The sequence below is a fragment of the Suricata suricatta genome, chromosome 11 (genome assembly GCF_006229205.1).
Source record: "Suricata suricatta isolate VVHF042 chromosome 11, meerkat_22Aug2017_6uvM2_HiC, whole genome shotgun sequence".
Classification (NCBI taxonomy): Eukaryota; Metazoa; Chordata; class Mammalia; order Carnivora; family Herpestidae; genus Suricata; species Suricata suricatta.
In genome coordinates this window covers 23,842,961-23,866,149 of record NC_043710.1, presented here as the reverse complement: position 1 = coordinate 23,866,149, position 23,189 = coordinate 23,842,961, and positions in this window count along the sequence as shown.

The following is a 23,189-nucleotide window of genomic DNA, read 5'->3' as shown; positions in this document are numbered from 1 at the left end:
GTGTTTTGTTTTGTTTTACTTTAGGCCTTTCTAGCTGCTATTCCCTTGGCTTTATTTTTTTTTTCATATAATCTCAGGGCTTTATCCCTCATCTCCTTTAGGTTTTTGCTCAAATATTTTCACATTAGTGAAGCATTTTCTGAATAGCATATTTAAAATTGAATCCTTCTTCCCATATCACTTTTTATCTCCTTTCCATATTTTAATTTTTATTGTACTCTACCAGTTCACTATCTGACATTCGATATATATTTTTAATTGCTGGTCTCCCTTCTAGTAGAATTTGTAATAGGTAAGTCAGGTACCTTTGTGTTTAATTTTTAATCAATTAATTTTTTTAGGGAGAGAGTGCAAGCAGGGGAGAGGAGCAAGCAGGGGAGTAGGGCAGAAGGTCAGAGGGATACAGGCAGAGAGAGAGAATCTTAAGCAGGCTTCCACTCAGCATGGAACCTGAAGCAGGGCTTGATCCCCTTACCCTGGGATCATGACCTCAGCTGAAATCGAGAGTCAGACACTCAACTAACTGAGCCACCTAGGCCTCTCTTTACTGTTATTGTTGTTGTTGTTTTTAACTATTTCATCCCCAGAAGATAAAATGAGGCCTGATATATAGTAGGTGTTTAGTACAAATGTATTAAATAAATGTAATACACAAAATGCAATTGTACCAATCTGTTCAAAATTCCTGTGTGGGTCTATCAATGACAGTACAGATGAGAGACAGGAATAGAAAAAAAGTCTCTGAGAATAGAGAAATTATTTCTTGCTAATATTACCTAGAAAGAGAAATTAGTATCTAAACACAAAAACACAGCTTTGTGGAGCTGTGTTTTAATAGCTTTAATTGAGCAGAAATGATCAATAGGAAAAAAAAAAGGCTTCCTTTTAGCAACCTAGTTTTGGACCATCAGTGTTTCCCAAGGAGTATTCCATTGAAGCTGTTTACACGAGCTGTTACCAGGCATAATCTATGAGAAAAGTCATATCACATTTAAATAGGTTTTTCCATTACACAATTTCTTAATTTTTAAAAAAAACCTCAAATTTGTATTGCATATCCTGGGAAAGCAATAACTTAGACACTGTTTTCAAAACTTATTTGAATAAATAACACTTTTGTCATGAAGCTATGTATGGAGTTTCCTTAAACATATTGAACAATATTTAACACGTACTATGAGTATTATTCTAGACACTGAGAATATAGGAGGAACTGAGTCCTTATTCTAATGGAGATTACATTTTAATTCCCATTAAAAAATAAAAAACAAGAAGGTGCAACAATACACCAATAGATACAGAGGCCCAGATAATATAGGCTACTTCTCAAATACACGAGAGTGTGTTTTACTGTTTAATTATATAATAGTACTTTTACTATTTTAAATTATACATAATGTTACTATCGTATAGTAAGAAAAACTGGAATTTTTCAAATTGCTGATAGTATAATACCAGCCTGTGGTGTGCTATCATACTTCTTGTGAACTTTGTAAAAAATGTATTTTTTTCCCATTCCACACAAATGAAAATGGACTAGATGGTAAGAAATTGAAATGCTCATGAACCTTGAATTTACAAAATCCTGTGCCCTTTGGCAAGTCACTGAACATCTCTAAACCTCACGTCTTTTAGCTTTATATTGATGGAAGAAATCTATAAAACACCTGCTCTATGTAACAGTGATTCCTATCCCTGATTCATGTTCCTTTATTTATACAACATTCCATGTGGGGAAAATCACACACACGCACATGTGCACACACGCACACACACACTTATAATCATTATCATGTTCTCTAACGCTAGTCACTGTGCTATAGTATAAACCATTATTCCCTTTGTAATTCCATTACAACTACTGTATTCCATTATTCCATTTATAACAATATAAAATATAATATGGAAAAACATAAGGAAAATATGGCATTCCATAGTGGGGTTTGGCAGATATTTTCCTAAAATATTTATCTTCTCACCAGGTTCTTCTCTACCAGCCCTTTCCCTATTGATGTCATTCTTGACCACAGGCCTTGCTTTGTACAGGGAAATATGAGTGGAAGTCATAGGTTCCACTTCTCAGCAAAAGCCTTAGGAGCCATTATATGGTTCTGCTATCTCTCTTTTAACACTTCCATGAGACAGGCATCAACCAGGTAGAAGATATTCCTTTGGTTGTGGTCTTAGAGTATGAAGTTGAGACGTAGTGAACCTACCTACAGTCAACCTATGATGGACACAAACATGAGCACAAAACAAAGTTTTGCTATATAAGATTCTGAGTTGGGGTCGTTTGTTACCACTGCAATACACAGCAACGCTCACTGATATAAAACACTTAAGAGATGGATTTACATTTTAGACATGGTTTGATGTGTAGGGTGTTCACTATCTAGGCCTAGGTTATGCAAAAGAAAAGCTGGATTTCCAGGTAAAGAGTACAAATGTGCAAATTTCTGGACACAAGATAAAGAGCAGTGGTTTTGAGGAATTGCAAGGACTTTATCACATCCACAGTTGACTTAATGTACATTTTTTAAAGTTTATTTATTTATTTTAAGAAAGAGAGAGAGGAGACAGAATATGAATGTGGGGGTGGGGTAGAGAGAGCACAGAGCCTGCCCCGGGTCTATCTCAGGGTCAGTTTTTTATATTAAGGACTTTGGACTTTATCATATAGATGTTAAGGATTTAGACAGTGCTGGTAGCAAAACTGGTTTTGTCAGTTAAAAAAGACCATGCTAGCTCCAGGACAAGTGGTATGTTGGGACAAGGTGAAAGATTATCTGGGAAACACTTGCATTAATTCCACAGAGACGTTTGAAAGCTTGAATCATGGGGGTGGCAGTGGCAGAGATAAAAGTATAAATTCCTGTCACGTTTGGGTGGTCGAAGCAGGAACATAATGAACCCCTGGAACTAAGAGCAATACTAAAAATAGAAATAGAGGAGCAGAAGGAGGAAGTTGATGTCTGTTGAAGGGCTCTAACAGCTCTTATTTATTTATTTATATTTTTTAAACTTTTTTTTAATGTTTTATTTATTTTGATACAAAGAGAGACAGAGCATGAGAGGGGGAGGGGCAGAGAGAGAGAAGGAAACACAGAACCAGAAGCAGGGTCCAGGCTCTGAGCTAGCTGTCAGCACAGAGCCTGATGCGGGGCTCGAACCCACAAACGTGAGATCTGACCTGAGCCGAAGTCGGAGGCTTAATAAACTGAGCCACCCAGGCACCCCAACAGCTCTTTACAAATGTGAGAGGATATCCTTTCTGCCACACTACTAATGAGGAGGCATGAGGATGGGGCAGGTAGAAGGAAATGTGGATTTGATTCTTCTTTAGGCAAAGCTGTTTGCTGGCAGGAGCGAGGAGCTGGCTAAGTGGCAGGAAGTGCATCATCTTCAGAGTTCTACATGTCCTTGTTTATCCTGATCGTGCTTACCTGAAAAGCCAGTATTCACAGTAGGCTGTGACTAAAAACAAGCCAGGATGACTAGCACTCTTACTAGTTGCTTGATTCCATTTTACCTCATGTCCAGTGAGTAAGTTTCTCAGCATGGCTGGAATAATAAAGACAGGATAAGTGTCACTGAAGTCCTGACAGCCAGCACGAGGGAGACTGTAGCCTGCGCTTGAGAATGTGGTTGTTGGGGACATGCAGACAGATGCAACACTTTTGAATGACATGCTTTCATTTATCATGTAACTCTTTCTCTAACAAAGAAACTTCTGCCAGAAAATAATCAAAAGAAAACTTATTGCCCTCAACTCCTCCTCCCAATGTTTGTTATCAAAGACACTGCACTAAGGCATCTGGAGTATTCAAAGTTGTTTTATTAATATCAAACTTTGGGAGTTCACCATTTACCTGGACCTCATGTTTTTAAATTGTCACAACTGTGGATACTGAAAGAATTTTAGTTCCTTTGTTTTGGGCAGTGTCACCAGTAGCTGGATAGTACCTGATACTTATATTTACTTTTAAACTGGAAAGACAAATTTAAAGCATCCAAATGAGGGGAAATGCTCAGCTGTGTTCATAAATAGATATAGATTTATTTTTTTTAATTTCATGGTTGTTTATTTGAGAGAGAGAGAGACTGAACATGAGCAGGGGAAGGGCAGACAGGGAGAGGGAATCTCAAGCAGGTTGCCTGCTATCAGTACAGAGCCCGATACAAGGCTTGAACCCACAAACCGTGAGATCATGACCTGAGCCAAAATCAATAGTTGGATTCTCAACTGACTGACCTATTCAGGTGTCCAATATGGATTTATTTTCAACATGATGCATGCATGAGAGGGAAGATACCCAAATGGTGGTTGTGACTTGTCAGAAGAGATTTTTCATATTTATCAGAACCAAGAAAGGCTATGAGATCTCAAAAGTTATTTCGTTTGACATTTAACTTTTAAAAGGGATTTTACCAGCAGACAAATCATTGGAGGGATGAAGAGAGAAGGTAAGGGTTGTCAGGGGTTACTTGGTGAGTGTCAGAGGGATAGGAAAAAACGGAAAATGTGTTTTTAAAAGGGGTCTGATTAACAGTGTGAAACAGGATAAACTGGAGCAGAAATTGAGCAGCAAATACTAAAGGAGACGGTGAGTGTAAAGAAATGTGATTTCATCCCTCTGAGCATCTAGAGAAAAATTCCAAAGTTGGCAGCAGTCACATACCCTAGTCAATTGGATCTGTTCATATCTTCTCTCCTCCTATAACCAATCCTCTTTTCCTTTTATGCTCTATCCCATTCTGCAGTCAAGCCTGGTTCACTTTTCACTCCAGCTACTACTTTTGCCCTCAGCAGATACTAGCTTATTACCACCCCTGGGATGGAATCAACTTTATCTTCTCTTCTCTGACCTAGATTTGGGGACCAGTGTCTGGGGGTTTTAATAGAACTCTTCTATCTCCATAATTTATTCTAATAAAACATACTCATACAAACTCAGGAATTAACTAAGAAAAGGACACATTTATAATACAAATATACCTGGCCTTGTCTGTCCTCTTATTCTTCAGCTAAGTCCTGGGAGAATTTTATCAGATTGCGAACCTTTCCCTGTGCAGGCTGCTGCAGTGAATTCTAGCACTTTATTTATATTTTTATGTTCCTCTGGGTATAGATCACATTCTCTACCTAATTACCTGAATATGGTTTCTGGGGTTTGGACTATCTGACATGTTAGTTTAAGCAGTGGAAGTAATCAATAGTTTAATCAGTTACTCCTTTTCTAATTCTGTTTGCATTACTTACATTATTTATCACACACACAAATAATGCTTTCCTCCAGCTAAAGTCAAAATCCAGTCAAGTTGAACAATATGAACAAGTCATACATCAACATGTACATCTTCATTCTGTTTTTTTAATTCTTTAAAGTTTTATTTACTTATTTTTAGAGAGAGAGAGAGTGAGAGAGCGAGACAGCAAGGGAAGGGCAGAGAGAAGGAGAGAGAGAACCCCAAACAGGCAGCATACTATTAGTGCAGAGCCTGACATGGGGCTCAAACTCATGAACTGTGACATCATGACCAGAGATAAAATCAAAAGTCTACTGAGCCACCCAGGTGCCTGACATCCTCATTCTTATTGTGGATTTGGATGTTAGAGTGCAGACAGTGTAAATGCGGAATTCTTTAGTGACAGAGGTAGATTCTGTAGATAGGAGTTGCCACTAAGTCAAAGCTGGAATTCAGAATTTGGGTTTCCTTCTGTATGTTGACCTTTTGAGGCATCCATACATCTCCTAACATGGGTAGTAACCATGAATTCTTTTTTCTTATTCTGGCTTGGTTATCTTTGTGGCCACTATTACTCTGTCGTTTATTATTATTTTTTTCAACAAAGGGGAGATATTTTTTTCCTTTTGGACAGGAATCATGCATGAGACAGAAGAAACATGTTCCTCTTTGATGGGCGGAGGTATTATTGCTCAGTCCTTCCAAGACGAAGGGTAGAGTAAGAAACCAAAGAAATTGGTCTCGTAAAGGACTTTATGAGAACTCAAAGAAAAGCAGTGGGTACTGGCTTTGGTGCCTGTAAAACACTTGCACTCATCACCCCAGGCAGAGCATTGCTTTTCCAGGTTATTAGGATGGCCAACTCAGTAGAGCCCTGGCATGTGACTGCAGCCAGTCTGGGAGTACTGTACTGTCCAGTGGAGACTTGGCAGGACACCAGAGGACCCAGATGACATAGATCCATCATGGCCACATATACAATATCCCCTGGGGACTACAGGAAATATTAGAGATCTGAGACTGCAGAGTCTGGCATTATGGGTGAGAAAATGAGGTCCAGAGCTGAACCATGATAATCTGTGACGTCTGTCTGGCTGCATAATCCCATAGAAGTTATCTCTAGTAACAAGAACTAATTTTCTGTTACTTATTTTGCCCAAAGATCATCACAAAAATCATTAACCAATAAGTGTCATGTTAGTCCCTACATGAACATTACATTCTGATGTATCATCAGGTGCATAAATGTGCATAGGTTTATACGGAATTAACATTTTGTCTGAACTCCACAGCTTGAGAACTAGAAAGAGCCTTGTGGTAAAATAATCCAAATATTTTCACATATATTTGGGCTATAGAACTTTTTGTCAAAAAAGCTTTGCTAAGGGGACCTAGGTGGCTCAGATGGTTAAGCATCCAACTTTGGCTCAGGTCATGATCTCACAGCATGAGTTTGAGCCTCCTATTGGGCTCCCTGCTGTCAGCACAAAGCCCACTTTGGATCCTCTGTCCCCTTCTCTCTCTGCCCCTCCCCTCCTCTTTCTCTCAAAAAAAATTAAAAATGTTTTTCTATTCAACATACATTTACTGAGCATACCTGCATGTATAAATACAAACGTCAGTAAGAAGGACTGCTTGTCTCAGAAATGTCCCTGTTTACTCGAGGGATCTCTCTCTCCTCTTTCACTCCCACACACCTCAACGTCCCACGAATTTACAGATAGCAGGATATGATACAATGGACAGAAGGACAAGGGTGGGAAAGAATGAGGCCAGCTAGGAAAATGGGAAAAGGGAATGTTTCATTGGAACAAATATATTTTGACGTGGGGCTTACTTGAGGGATGGAGAAAATCTTCAAAGGTAGAAATTCTCAAATAAGTTTTTTTTAGTAGTTTATTGTCAAGTTGGTTTCCAGATGACTTCCAATGCTCATCCAGACAAGTGCCCTTCTCCATACCCATTACCCATTTACCCCTCTCCCTCACCCCCATCAACCCTCAGTTTGTTCTCAGTATTCAAGAGTATTTTATGGTTTGCCTCCATCCCTCTCCTTAACCTATTTTCCCCCTTCCCCTCCTTCATGGTCCTGTGTTAACTTTCTCCTGTTCCAAATATGAATAAAAACATATGGTATCTTTCTTACTCTGCCTGACTTATTTCAGTTAGCATGACACCCTTGAGTTCAAATAAGTTATTCTTGACACAATTATAATATGAACAAAGGCAGAAGCTTAAAAAACTTGAGAAGTTTGAGCCATGATATACAGGCCTCAAGTCCCACCTTATTTTAAGAAGAGTGTGGGTCCAGGGGTGCCTGGATGGCTCAGTTGGTTAAGTGACTTCAGCTCAGGTCATGATCTCACTGTTCCTGAGTTTCAGCCCCGCATTGGGCTCTGCACTGCTTGGGATCCTCTGTCTCTGTCTCTGTCTCTATCTGTCTCTCTGTCTCTGCCTCTCCCTTACTCACTCTCTCTCTCTCTCGCTTGCTCTCTCTCACACACAAATAAAATAAAATAAAATAAAATAAAATAAAATAAAATAAAATAAAATAACATTAAATAAAAGAAGAGTGTGGGTCCATTTTGTGATAATGAAAGCTGTACTTTGGAGAGATTGTTCTAGCATCTGAAGAGGCCCTTTCCCTGGGAAGTTTGGTGGGGGGGGGGGCAGGGAGTGAGATGAGAGGGACAAGGGACAGTACAGTGACTGGAGCCTCACCCAAGGGTCCTTTTCCACAGCCCTGTGGTGACCCTTGAGATGACTTTACAGAAACTAGAGGACTCCACAGACAGGATTTGAAAGGCTTTTGTTGAGTTTATGAATGATTTGGATGAGATGATACAGTAATCCGTTCCTGGGCTTTGTTCTCCCCAGCCCTCAGCTATAGATTGATGGCTGGAAAAGGCTCCAACATATGTTGTGCTGGTTCACTTCACACCTTCACCATCTACCTTTCCTGCAAATAGTCTCAGTTTTCCATGAAATTAACAGTCCTTTTAGGAAATCAGTGTTCTTAGGCAAGAACATGGGCAGACCACTGGCTGTGGCAATCTCTAGACATTCTCCTTTTTTATTTGTAATGTTTATTTATTCATTTTTGAGAGAGAGCACATAAGCAGATAGGGGCAGAGAGAGAGATAGAGGGAAACACAGAATCTGAGCCAGGCTCCAGGCTCTGAGCTGCCAGCACAGAGCCTGTTGTGGGGGCTCGACCTCACAAACCTTGAGGTCATGACCTGGAGCAAAGTCGGAAACTTAACCAACTGAGCCACCCAGGTACCCCACGCTCTAGACATTCTTGACCATTATTATATGTATTGCCATTGTTGTTTTTATTTGAGGGAATAGTGGCTGTGAGAGTTTTCAGAGTCAGGAAGGGTCTTGGCATTTAATTCTTTTTAAGATCCACAGGTTAGAATTGTATAGTTGAGGAGACATTTGGATTTTAACAACTCCTTTCAGAATGAAGTATGCAGTAATATCCTATTTATATCCAAAGCAAATGCTAAATTGCACTGTGATGTATCTTTATAAGCATGTTAAATTCTCTAAAGATTAGACAGGCCATGTGGTTTCTTCTAACCCACCGAGAAATTGCACACCTAACCCACAAATAATCTGTGGCTTGGCATTGTCTATAATCATGGGCAGTGCAAGTTACAGAACTCTGCCTTGATTTGAATGAGAGACTTGGAATAAAAGGGAGACTGAAAAAACTGAGAAGATCCCTGATCTTGCTGACTATTGCGTCAGTCTTGGTGGAAAAAGTTTTCTTCTTGACCCCATTTGGTGTCCCTGGCTGGTCTGTTTTATTTATACACACACACACACACACACACACTTATAGACAGCACACCTATCTATTTCTTGAATACGTACGTCCCTCCCAGTTTTATTGAGAAATAATTGACATACATCACAGTATAAATTTAAGACATACAGTATGATGGTTTGCTTTATATATATCATGAAATGATTACCACCATAGGTTCGACTAACATCCATCTTCTCATATAGATACTGAAAAGAAAAAAGAAAAAATGGGCAGAGTTTCCGTATTATGAGAACTCTCAGGATTTACTCTCTTAACCACTTTTCTCTGTCATACAACAGTGTTAGCTGTAGCCTTTATGTTGTACACTGCATCCTTAATATTTATTTATTTTATAGCTGGAACTTCGTACATTTCGATCACCTTCCTCCAAGTCCCCCTCCTTCCACCCTCTTGTAACCACAAGTGTGGTCTCTTTTCTTTCTTCAGTGAGTTTTATATTTTATTATTTTTGTTTGTTTTAGATTCTACATATAAATGAGATCATATAGTATTGATCTTTCTTTGAGGTCTTTCACTTAGCATACTGCTTTTGAGGTCTATCCATGTTGTTGAAAATGGTGATATTTCCTCCTCTTTATGGCTGAACAATCTTTTGTGTATGTATATACACCACAACTTGTTTATACATTCATCAATCAGTGGAAACTTAAGATTTTTTTCATGTCTTGGCTACTGTAAATCATACAACTCTAAACATGGAGGTACAGAAGTATGTTTTCATATACTTTGGCTGTATTCCAAAAAGTGGAAATGCTAGATCATATGGTAGTTCTATTTTTAATGGTTTGAGAATCCACCATAGTGTTTTCCTCAGTGACTGTACCGATTTACAGTCCCACCAACAGTGCCCAAGGGTTCCTTTTTCTCCGCATTTATGCCAACATTTGTTATCTCTTATCTTTTTGGCGATGGCTTTTCTAAGAGGTATGAGGTAATATCATATTGTGGTTTTAATTGCTCTCCACTAATGACTAATGATGCTGAGTATTTTTCATGTACCTGTAGGCCTTTTGTATATCTTCTTTGGAGAAATGTCTATTTAGATCCTTTTCTTATTTTAAAATTGGGTTATTTTATTTTATTTTTATTATTATTTGTTATTGATTTGTAGGAGTTCCTTATATATTTTGTACCTTAACCCCTTATCAGATACATGGTACAAAACATGTAGTTATTCCCATTCTGTACGTTGTCTTTATACTTTGTTGGTTTCTTTTGCTTTGCAGAAGTTTGTCCTTTAGGTAGCATATCCCAAAAGCCATCACCAAGACTCTTATCAAGGAACTATATTTCTTTATTTTCTTCCAGAAGTTTCCTGGTTTCAGGTTTTACATTTAACTCCTTAATCTATTTTGAGTTAATTTTTGTGAGTGATATAAGATATTGGTCCAGTTTCATTAGCTTATATGTTAATATCTAGTTATCCCAGCACCATTTATTGAAAATACTGTCTTTTCTCCATTGAGTATTCTCGGCTCCTTTGTCAAATATTAGTTGACTTTATGTATTTGAATTTGTTTCTGGGCTCTTAATTCTGTTCCACTGGTCTATTTGATGGTTTGGGTGTTTGTTTTGACAGGAGCATTCTGTTTTATGACAATAGCTTTATTGTATGTTTTGGAATCAGGAAGTATGATGCCTCTTGCTTTGTTCTTGTTTCTCATAATTTTTTATTCAGAGTCTTTGTGTTTCCATATCAATTATATAAGTGTGTTTTCTACTTCTATTTTTTAAAATGACATTTGACTCTTGATAGGGATTGTATTGAGTTTATAGATATTTTTGCTTTAGTTTTTCTTTCCTTAGGGAGGGGACCCTACCGCACTTTGGTTGGCAAAACAAGACTGCTCACTTGAGGATCTGAATGAGGCCGATGTGCATCCTACCAAGATCAGAGTGTACTTTTGATGCGTTTCTGCAAATGAGCAAAACTGTGGGTTGAGATTACTACTTGGGCGCTGCAGGTCTGAACTACGTCTGCCAAGATCAGTGTGCAGGTTGTTGCAAGCCTCCTCACTTTTCCATCAGTCAGATTCCTAGTGTTTGAGACCCGCAGACTCCCTTGTAATCTCTGCATTGCAGGATTAGAGTAGGGGCTCCTCCAAAGGAACCCACGACACTGTAGGAGGGCTAGATATCCCCTCTTTCCCCATTGTAGGAGCTGGAGGTTCAGGAGAGAGCTCTGAATGTAGTGCCGCACTGGCCTTAAGGAGAGGCAAGGTGGTCAACAGGAGCTGCTTCTCTTACCCTCCTAATGAGTCTGTCTTGGTCTCTGTGATGCAGGGGAATGCCTCAGCATCACCCACATGATATAGGCTTCTCTAAGTGGTGTCTTGTTTTTGAGGAGTTGCTAGTTATTCTTGTGATGGCGTGCAAAGTGAGGAACAATTTTGTCACCATCTTAGTGACCTGTTGTATCCTGGCTGGGTCTGACAATTAAGTTGACAAAAATGGATTAGTAGGAGAAAAGCATGCAAATTTATAAGGAACTTCATACAAAAATGAAGTTCCTTAGGAAACGCTTGCAAACTTCATTAGGAAATGAAGACCCAGAGAGATGAAACTGTATATGGCTATGCAAGATTTGATGAAGAGTGGATAGTTATGGGGGAATATGATAGGTTGAAGAGTATTACATAATCTATAGTAAACTGCAAGAAACTTAGAAAGACCTATTTGTTAAAATTCGTCTTGATGTCCATGTCCCTTTCCTCCTTATATAGGGAGGTACCTGTCACTTGAAGACTTTATGACCTATTACAGAGAAGAATGACCTTGTGGGAAAGAGACCAGAGTTACCTCCCTGGTTTTGCCATTGTCTCAGACTCCTTCAGGTTAAAATATTCAATATGCCAATATTTGAAGGTGGTATGTCCTGAAAGCTATCAGCCTCCTTTACATTTTTTTTTTATTCTCCTCCTTCTAACCATGTTGCCCAAGCGAGACTATAACCAGAACTCTCCGGGAGTGTTCTGTACTTAACTGGGAGGGCAGTGGAAGTATTCTTATGTCCATGGAAATCTTAATTAAAGGGCTTCTCCTGTTAGACACATTCAATTTAATAGTGGTTACGGGTAGGCAGGAAAAAAAGACTCCTTTCAACACATTCATTGTAATTAATTGCATTAGGAAAAACTGTAAGTGAGATAGACATCTGTTGCCTGGATGAGGAATAAAAGTGGTTTTTAGATTGTCTTTAATTTCTATCTCTCAGTGAGATGCTAAGATTCTGCCTTGGGTTTTTGGTGACTCACTGTTAGCCTTTCAGCTCTGCTTATTTATCTTGGGCTTCTAGTCCCCCAACCTAGAAACCTATTTCAACCAGTTTTTCCACACAGTTTCCTCCTGGCTACAGCCATGTTGAGACAATTAATGAAGTTTAACCCTGCAGAAGTATCATGTACAGAGCATATTTATCATTTAAAAGTGGGGTTTTAGTAATTAAGATGCTTTTGAGACCTCAAGGAATAATTCCTGAAGGGGCACTTAGGGACTGTGCAGGTGGGAGAAGGAGATTTCATGGAGGAGCCTTAACGGCATACCTCATCCCCACACATAGTCATCTTCCTGTCTAGAAGGCTAATTGCACAGGAGAGAAAGAGGCTGAACCATGATTTCCTTTTGGTGCCTCATTGCATATTTTTCTCTTAGGCTGAGTCTTCAATTTTATGCAGAGCCAGGTGTTATAGAGTGGGGTGAAGTAACAAATCAACCCATTTGAGCTTTTGAAGATACTAATTTGCCTTTGCATATCTTTAATCTGGTTGTATATATCCCCCTTTCAAAGCATTTCTGAACTTAAACACTATCCAAAACAACATGTGGCAGTTTCTCTAATTACTTATGATTAAGAAAAAACAAAGTCAGGCCCTCAAGGCATCAACGCTGTGCCATTTTACTGGGGAAATGAATGCTGCAGAGCAAAGCAGCTTGAAAATTAATGTGCAGCACAACCAGACAGTTCAAGATCACATTTCTTTTCTGCACTGGATTTCAAAAATGTTTTAGACAACAAGACTAGGGTGGGGGAAGAGCAGATGGTTTGAGTTATAAAAGCCATTGAAAACAATGGTGCAAAGACAGTTCCGTGCAATAAAAACTTCATCAAAATTGTCAGTCGCTGAGTCTGTCTGTGGCAGAGTGAAGGAGAGAATAGAGGAAGACCAGAAATGGAATATAGAGCTATGTGGATGTGGGCCATAGAAAATGACAGAAATATGGTTGAAAAAATTAAGAAGGAGGTGTCAACTTTAGAAGGATAGTGTGGAATTTCTACTTGAGTTAACAGAAATAAAAGGTGGTAGAGAAACACATTTATTTGGAAAAGGTATAGTAATGTTTTTCCAGGTCTTTCCTTAGGAAGTAATTTATAATTTATTCTCCCCTTAATGATCTCATTTATTCTTACTGATTTGGGGAAACAAAATATTTCTCCTACTTGGTGGAAAGAAGTTTAGCTTACTTATCTATCAAAAGCTGAAGGCATAGAAGTTAATGCCAAAAGTCAGGCTGGAAGCTGACCCAGAGCAAACTAACAAGAGGCTTAAAATGAATACTTAGTAGTTTTACCATCCCTCGATTTGGGGCTTTTGATTACTTTTTACTGTATAATTTCTCCAACTTCTACAAGATTGCTTTTGTAATTCTAGAAATTGTCTGGAGTGAGCAACAAGTTATTCCCCTTACTTTTGAATAGACCTGATTTGATTTTATTTTACTTTTTTATGTTATCCATATTCCCCAATCACTTAGAAAATGTTGTCCTTACATTCACAAAGGACCACACCTTGTCTTCAGTGTGTATATGGCTCTATGGGATACCCAGTGGAACATGTACCCCTTGAAACACTCTTCTCTAAGACATTGTTTGCCTTTTGAATACTTTCATGGCCATCATAAATGATGAGCCATTACTTAAACCATGGAGCAGAATATTTGACTATGTTCAGCCACATTTTATGTGATGGAAGGAAACAACGTTTAGAGATAGAAAGTTCTCATAGTGTAATCAGATAGGAAACGGTAGAATTAAAAAAATACCACTGGCAGCAGGTAAAGAGGTTGAGTTACATACTCAGGTATTATGTAATGGCTTCCATGCTTCCCCCCCCCCTTATATTCTTATCTTTGTTTAAGGGGCAGGTGAGCCCCCACAGAGAGATAAATGTGACACAAGAAATGGTATGGATTATACTCTTCTGAGTGTAAAATAGTGTTGATTGAGGGGGAAAAGGCAGCCTTGAGGTTAAGCATAAATATTGCCAAGAAATTTATGTCCAAACAAATTGAACATGGTCATTCTCGAGATACAAAGTGAAAAAGACTGAGGAGAGTATCTCAGAGAGCTAAAAGGAATTGATTAAACTCACACTGAAAATGAACTTTTAGTCAGGGGCGCAAGTGTAAAGATAAGATTTTCTGCAAATTGAGTATCATCCTGAAATAAGGAAGGGTACAACCTAGCATGGATACCATGAAGAAAAGAATGGACTAGAACCATGTATAGGTGTAGGACTATTCTAGTGTGGGGCACAGGAGATCAGCACCTAGAAGAAAAACTCAAAGGAGACCACAAGTTTTCCTTTGACCGTCCGGACTACAAGACTATAAGTGAGCCCTATTGCATTGTGTAATGTACATTTGGTTTCATTTTATTGAGTCAGTTGGACAGTTTTTAAAAATTCCTTGCAGGCTTCAAATAGCACTACATTAAAGAATTCATTAAGGTCCTATACTGTCTAATAAAAAATAGCATTACATAACATTTATATAGTACTTACATGGCATTTCAGGGATTCTATAATCATAAACTCTCATCACAAAAACACTGTTTTTTTTTAGCATTCAATAAGCCATATTTTGAAGATGGGAATACTGAGGTACAACCCCTATATCTCAGTGTTTTAAATGAAAGAAAAGATTTTCACATGTCCTAGTAGATTGACAGAGTGCTCTGCTCATCATAGTCCCTCAGGATTCAGGCTGAAAGACATGCCTGTTGCAAAGGGGGCAGGGAATGTGGGGAGTGGCATCATACCAACTGCCCAGAAGGTGGATAACAAGAAACATTTGGTGAATCGCACTAATTACTACTCTAGGGAATAATGATCCATCTATTCCATAGGGTTATTGTGTATATTTAATGTGATCATGCTTAGAAAGTACTAGCCACCTAGTAAATGTTGGCTATTAATGATAGTAATAAACAGTCTTATATATTTTTAAAGGTTTTTCTTGCTGTTGTCATTCCTTAAGGAGGAAAATAGAACATATTACACACAGCATGTCAAATTGGAGCTCAGGCAGATCAAATTTAACTTCTGATTGGAAGTATTAACCCCAGGCCTATTAACACAATTATAAATTGATACTTGGTACCTGAAGACATTTTTTTAGATGGGCTAAAGAATATCATAATGAATGGATCGTATTTACTTGATTTAAGGCTCTTTGTAATTGTAACATTTCTTAGTCTGTATTGTATTTAATAGTCAATTGAATGTAAATATGACATGCCTTTTTTTCACTTAAATTTTTTTGTCCCTGAAAAGCTGCTAATAAATAGTTTATGTCTTAAAATTTTTGGTGTTCTTAAATTAAAGAAAAAAGGCAAATTGAAAAAATAAGTGAAGTGTCATATCAAAAATGAAAATGCTTTCACCACAATGCTTTTTAGGAAATGGTAAGCCCGTACAGGATGTGAACTCGAGATGGATAACCCTTTGTGTTTGATCATTGTTCTCCCTCATATTAGACTATGCTTCTTCGCTTCACCAAAAATGTGATGCAGAGATGGTTATTTTTTGCCATAGTGAGAAATGTCTCTCGGTGGAAATTTTTTTTAAAGGTAGCGATTGCGTTCTGAATCATTAGCTGACAGCAATACAGCCTTGGATGCAGCATGAAAACAGCTTGCTCTCACTGGTGTGCAAAAGGAAGACAGCAGGGATTTCGTATGGGATGTCAGTCTAGGTAAATGACATCTGTTATAACATTATAGCTGGGACCGGGACACCCGTTAATGGGTGCGGGCACACCTCAACTAACAGAAGGCAGCTGCTCTATGTAGCAGCGGGGTTCACTAGCAGCAACACAATAACAGCAATTTATAAATCACATTGAATTAAAGCTGAAAACATCGTGGCTGCCTTAGAAGCACTCGTCAACATCCTCCAGTCCAAGTTTCCTCACTGTCAGCTGATTCAGAAAACACTGATGGGGCTGTTGTGCCCAAAGACAGTCTAAATGCATAACAAGTTATTGTGCTCACGCAGCCTTTTCATGGAGCCTGAAAGATTCCAAAGCAGCTGATATGCTCTATGGGTAAGATGAAGGCCAGGTACCTCCAAATCATGGTCCGTGAGTGAATGAGGGCACATTACCTCACTTCTGTGACTTTCCTCCTCCCTCACTGGGAAACTTTTCTGACTGTACTGTATTAACTCTAAGGCAATGAACATCATTTTTTTGTGGGCAAAAAATTTTCTGGGGGAATTTGTTAAATTTTCTAGGTCCTGCCCTTGGACTTTCCAATTCATAGGCACTAAAACTGAGTCTCAGGTAGATAGTAAGTGGGCCCCTCTGTGATGAACATCGCCCCTGCAATGGATTTATTGGTTCTTAAATGAGAAATGTACTCTGAAACTTACTAAAATTATACCTCTTTTGGCCCCACGCGTAGAAGCTCACAAGACTAAATGGGTATAGGCATTTGTGCTTACAAGAAGAAAAATGAGGGTTACCTGGGTGGGTCAGTGGGTTAAGCATCTTACTTTTGATTTTGGCTCAGATCATGATCTCACAGTTCATGAGTTTGAGCCCTGTGTCTGGCTGGTGGTACGGAGCGTGCTTGCGATCTCTCTCTCTTCCTCTCACTGTTCCTCCCCTGCTTGTGCTTGATCTCTCTCTCTCTCTCTCTCTCTCTCTCTCTCTCTCTCTCTCTCTCTCTCTCTCTCTCTTTCTCTGGCAGTGGGGACCATGCTTGGGATTCTCTCTCTCTTCCTCTTATTGTCCCCCCCCTGCTTATGCTTCTCTCTCTCTCTCCCTCTCTCTCTCTCTCTCAAGATGAATAAAATAAACCTTTAAAAATAAGAGAAGAAAAATGCAAAGATTCTGACAAATGCCATACAAGAGATAATTATTAACAATCTTAAGATTAGCAATCTTAGTACCAAGTTAAATAAGATCATTAAAGAAAGAACATTAAAGGGATGCATTATATGATATGAATAATTATAGGACAAGCCAGAAGACCAACTGGTATTATGGAGGCATTACTATTTAAAGTTGGCAGCATAATGCCGTAATTAAGAGCCCTGGTATTAGGGAACCTGATTTCCTAGGTTTGAATGCTGGCCCTGTAACTTTGTAGCTATGTGAAATTGACCAAGGAACTTCTCTTTGCTTTATTTTTCTCTTGTATAAAATGGGTCACCGTATTAAAAGTGTTACCAAGAAAAGCAATTAGAGCATACCTGTCACAGACAGATGTTCCGCAGTTGTTGGCATTACTAAATGCCAATCATTTGAATGTATCATTAAATGCAAATGATTTTATAATGTAGAAACTATTATATCTCTCTTACAGATGAGGAAATTGAAACACAGAGAGATGTCACTAATCCAAAATCACACATCAGTAGTACTGTGGATTCTGTGCACACAGTGCTGCTCTAAATGTAGAGCTGAAGAGAATCATAGGGTTTCTTAAATCTATCCCACATGTTTTTCAGCCCACCTTCAGTGGGTTGGTAGAAGTGCAGGCAATGGTTGAGAGCTGGAGGTGACTGTATATGCTCCTAGAGTAAGACAGGAGGCTCTACTATCTATTAATAGTGTGACTGTGGGCAAGTCACTCAGTGTTTATGTGACTCAGTATATAAATATGCAAGAATTTTAGGATGATAATATTTGCCCCATGAGTTTTTTCTGTGGATTAAATAACAATGTGTGAATTTCCTAGTAGGTAACAAATACATATTGATGTACTTCTATTTCCGCCAGCAGGGTTAGGAGAAGAGCGATCATTATGTATATGGTTCTGTGCTAGGTGAAATAGAGAATGTAAAAATGATGAACACTTATTTGTAAAACATAACATCAAATATAGTTTGTGCTTTACACTCATTACTTTGTATTAAAGCACAGGGTTAGATTCTGGTGCCTCTGACACTTCACAATTGGACAACTGGATCAGTGCCAGCCAATGGGCACAAGTGGCACCAGATTCTCTCCCCTAGAATTTAGAATCAGATTCAGTGTATGGATTTTGAGGGACTATTAATTTAAAAATTTGGGCCACCACATACAATTGACCTTTGGACCACAAGCCAACCCCTATGCAGTTGAAAATCTTCATGTAATTTTTGATTCCTCAAAAGTGGAACTATTGGGGCACCTGGGTGGCTCATTCAGTTCAGCATCCAACTCTTGATTTTAGCTCAGGTCATGATCTCACGGCTGTGAGAGCCTCACTGAGCTTCACATCAGGCTCTGATCTGCTTAGGATTCTCTCTCGCCCTCTCGCCCTTTCCCTTCCACATTCATTCTCTCTCTCTCTCTCTCTCTCTCTCTCTCTCTCTCTCTCCCAAAACACCCCCAAAAATCAACCAAACAAACAAAAAGCTTGTTAACTACAAGGCTTACTGATAACATAGTCAATTAATAATGTTTTGGATGCCACATGTATTTTATACTATATTCTTATAATACAGTAAGCCAGAGGAACATGTTATTAAGAAAATCATAAGGGAGAGAAAATAGATTTACAGTATTGTAAGAGGACCCATGCAGTGCAAATCCATGTTGTCCAGAGTTAGCTGTATATAGAAAGGCAGATAGATCAAATATACAGATAAAAGAAAAATGAGGTATACAGAAACAGTTTGAGAACCTATTGGGCATCAGAGAGAGACAATTTAAAAATATCTGCTTAGGTTTCTGATAGCCTGCTGTTCGCTCTTCCCACTTGTCTTGAGACCTGGTTGATTATCTTTTACTTGGGTTGTTTGAGTTTATAGAACGTCTTTTCAAAAACTTCAATTTCATGCTTAAACTAATTTGAAGTGAATTGCTGTACTTTGTCATGAACTTACCTTGACTAAGGTACTGAGGTAGGAAGAAGAGCAGGAAACTAATATCTGTTAAGCCCTTCATTTAACCCTAAAACAGCCATGAATTATAGGCATTACTATTCACGTTTTAGTGGTGAGGAAATTTGGATTGAGAATAAGTAACTCGCTTAAGACCAAGTTTCTTGGGGTGCCTGGGTGGCTCAGTTGGTTAAGCGTCCGACTTCAGCTCAGGTCATGATCTCATGGTTTGTGGGTTCGAGCACCATGTTGGGCTCTGTGCTGACAGCTAGCTCAGAGCCTGGAGCCTGCTTCAGATTATGTATCTCCCTCTCTCTCTGACCCTCCCCTGCTTGCACTGTCTCTCTTTGTCTCTCAAAACTAAATAAAAAACATTAAAAAAAAAAAAGACCAAATTTCTCTAAGTGATAGAAACATAAGTCTGCATGACACCATATCCCATTTTCATTGCCACCTTACAATGAGGGAAAAACCCTATTCCACAGAGATGATGACGCACCTAAATGAATAATTCAAGGTCATTTGGGGGAGCTGAGAGTTGGCAAACTTCATGTGTTTTGTAGGAATGGTACTATAAGGATCTTATTAGAACAATAAATAATATTTTATAATATGAGGTTTCTAATTAAAAAAAATGTCTAAGAAGTAAAACCATTTAATGAGTATATGAAGCCAGTTTAGACACCTACAATAAAAAGTTCCTGATCCTCATGTTGTTCCTGCCAAAGTTTTTGTTTTACTTTGTCTTTCTGGAAGGAATATGGATGCCTGAAGATTTAACCAAAATACTTAGGCAATTTAAAATTTCTTTTCTTTCTCTTTTTTTTCTTTTAAATGATAAATAATTACAAGCACTATTTAGTTAGTTTGTTTATTTTGAATTTAGAAGATCTGTCTTTAAAACCAGTTATTTAGCACTCTGGAATTATGGATTGATTTAAAATATTTACTATCATGTAATAGTTATTAGCATTTTCCTTTGAGATCATATTGCTCATTCTTTGAAAAGAGCTTTATATACAATGTATAGCACATGCTGCTAGGGTGTTAGTCTGATCAGAAGTGAAACAGAATCTAGTCTCAATCTTCTTTTACTAAATAACTGGATTTAGATAAAAGCCGAGCTTCAGGTTCTTTATATGAATAACACAGGAGATATAGTCAGTAGTTTACTTAATTCACAGGAGGTGTGATAGTTCATTAGACAATTCAGATGAAGTACTTACTAGGCGATGCAGGCTCTCAGATGTAATGGGTAAGCATCCAAGGCTTATAGTCACAATTCACACGTGATTCACCCGTAGCCTTGCTATTTAATAGAAGGTGAGACCTTGAGCGAGCTATGTGACCTTACATGGATGACCTTGCAAGCTTTGAACCTTGGCTTGGTGAAATGCAGGTGATCTTAATATCCATATTACAATGTTGTTTTGAGGATTAAATGATTTTATCTATGGAGAACACTTAATGATTGGCACTGAGTAAGTGCTCAATAGTTATAGGCTGTTTTTATTAAAACAATGTATTTGTGATCTCCATTATTTATGGAATTAGATCAATACTAGTAAGTTAAAGGAGCCTAAAGGTATAATTACCTCTATGTGACATAGTGATTCACTGTGCAGGAGTGGAGAAGTGAAGACAGGGGAAGATATGAAAGGTAAAACTATGGTCACAACTATGGTGATATCTTAGTAGGTCAGCCCTTGCAAATGGAAAGCAACAAGTTAAGTAGAAGGAGTTTCCTATCATAATAAAAGCTGTTATTGATATTAAACATCTACAAGAGGAAGTGGGGTTTCTAGGGTTAGTACTCCTAAGATACAAAGAATGATCCTGCTGCTCTGCTGCTCTTCTAGAACATAACGAATAAAGCCTTAGGTGAGCAGGTAGATCACCCAGTCTCTAAATGTCATTATAGCTAGTTAACTTAAAAGGAACAAGAGGAAAACCTTTAGAAAATATTGAATGTGAAATAGTGAAATATGGCCAAAGTACAGAAAATTACTTACCTTGTATTTCCTTGTAAGTGGGTCAAGTTTCCAAAACATGGTAAGAAATTGGTCTCACCTTCTAAGAGGTGGTAGGAAGAAGATAACTGAGGAGATTCAGGAGATAAAACAAACAAACAAAAAAGATAAATAATTGGGAAATTGCACTTTTTGAATCATGACATAGACTAATATAGTAGAAAAGAACAAGTTGATGCTAAATAGTTGTAGGTTCAAATTCTATGAAATTATCTCATGTAAAATATCTCAGCTTTCTGATCTGAAGTTTATAAAATATGGATATATATGCATATATTCAGATATGATTAAATGTAATAATATGCATGCTTTAAATTAGAATTTAATATAAAAAACTAAATGTATACAGATATATGATTAAATATATTAATACGTATAAAGTATTGATCCCAGTGCCTGAAACATAGTTGGTCTAAGTACATTAGCTTCTTTCATCCCTCTCAAGTACTTTAAATACTGAAATATTAAATAAAGGCAAAGAAACTTCTGTTAACTAAAAGACCGAAAACACTCATCTCCATCGCATCTCAGGAGTCTATTTTATGAGTCTGACAAGTGCCTGACTTGATACCATGAAGCAGCTATGCAAGTCTTCACGGCTGATGTCGTTAAAGAGTTGGTGGCGTCTGTGGAGCTTGGCTATGATGCACGTCCACCAACTTGAATTGACACGGTCTCCGTCAGCTTTGGCATGGCAAGTAAAAAAGGTCTTTTCTCCTCACCTGGGCTCTTTTAACAGTTTTGCTTTCGGGAAAGTTTCTCCTCCCTTTTCACCATTGGACTGTAGATTTCTTATTTGCTTTAACTCTTGTTACTCACATTTCCATAATGTTTGATAATCGCAAACTGCATAAAAACATTTTGATGTACAGCCGTATATATATATGGTAATCTCACTGAGTGACATTTGTGTGGCAGTACTGCGCTGCTGTTGATAAATAATGCATGGCATTCCATTTTATACACTGAGGCAGAAGAATTACAAATGGGGAAAGAAAAAGCCGTCTTCAGTTATTTCCATTCCAATCATGGCTCTCTATGATGTTCTGCCGAGTATTGCACATGTTTTAAAATGAATACACAAGACATAGGGATTTTGTATTTCTTTCAGATTATTATACAGAATGTATTCATAGAAACGCCATTATAGACTGTAGGGTATATCTTGATGTATTGATGGAGGACAATATAATGTTAAGGATAGTTAGCAGGCAGCGAATCTGCTTATCCTCATACCTGAATGGCAGATACATAGAATAAATACCACTTTTCACTGCAGTACCTTTTGACGGTGTCACTGAGTGACCATAGAATGCTTTCAGACTGACTCTGGAGGTAGCTGTGGCAGAAAAAAAAAAAAGCCGTATTAATTCAATGCCCAGGAAGTCCCTACCAAATGTCACTGGCAAAGTTAAAACATCTTTGCTATACCTGACCCACAAATTTGGAGGATGTGGAGGGATGCAAGAGTCTGCAAGTTAGACTAAGGTTAGACGACAACAGTTCCACAGTCATAATTTCCTCAGTGTCAAACACAGTAGACGGACATTTAAAATCCAGCAAACTTATATCCATATCTCCTCATTTTGTCACATTATAAATAATTTCCAAATGTTTCTCCTGTTTGTCACCTAATTAGGTTAACTGCTTTATTGAGTGGCTATAATATTAGATATGTCAGTCAAATACGTGCTATGCCAACATTTCCTTCAAAACCTCCAAATTAAGTTTATTTCTGCTTTAAGTTATTCATAGCAATAGTTTCCTGTTTCAGATGACGTACCAAAACCTCTCAAGTCACCGAGATTATAATGTGCTGGTACATCTGTGTACATGTGTACCAGAGTAAATTATTTTGTGTGTGTGTGTTTTAAGTAGAATTCACTCTTGATTTAGACTCAGGTCATGATCTCATGGTTTGTGAGATCGAGCCCCACGTCATTTTGGAGCCTGCTTGGGATTCTTTCTCCTTTTATCTCTGCC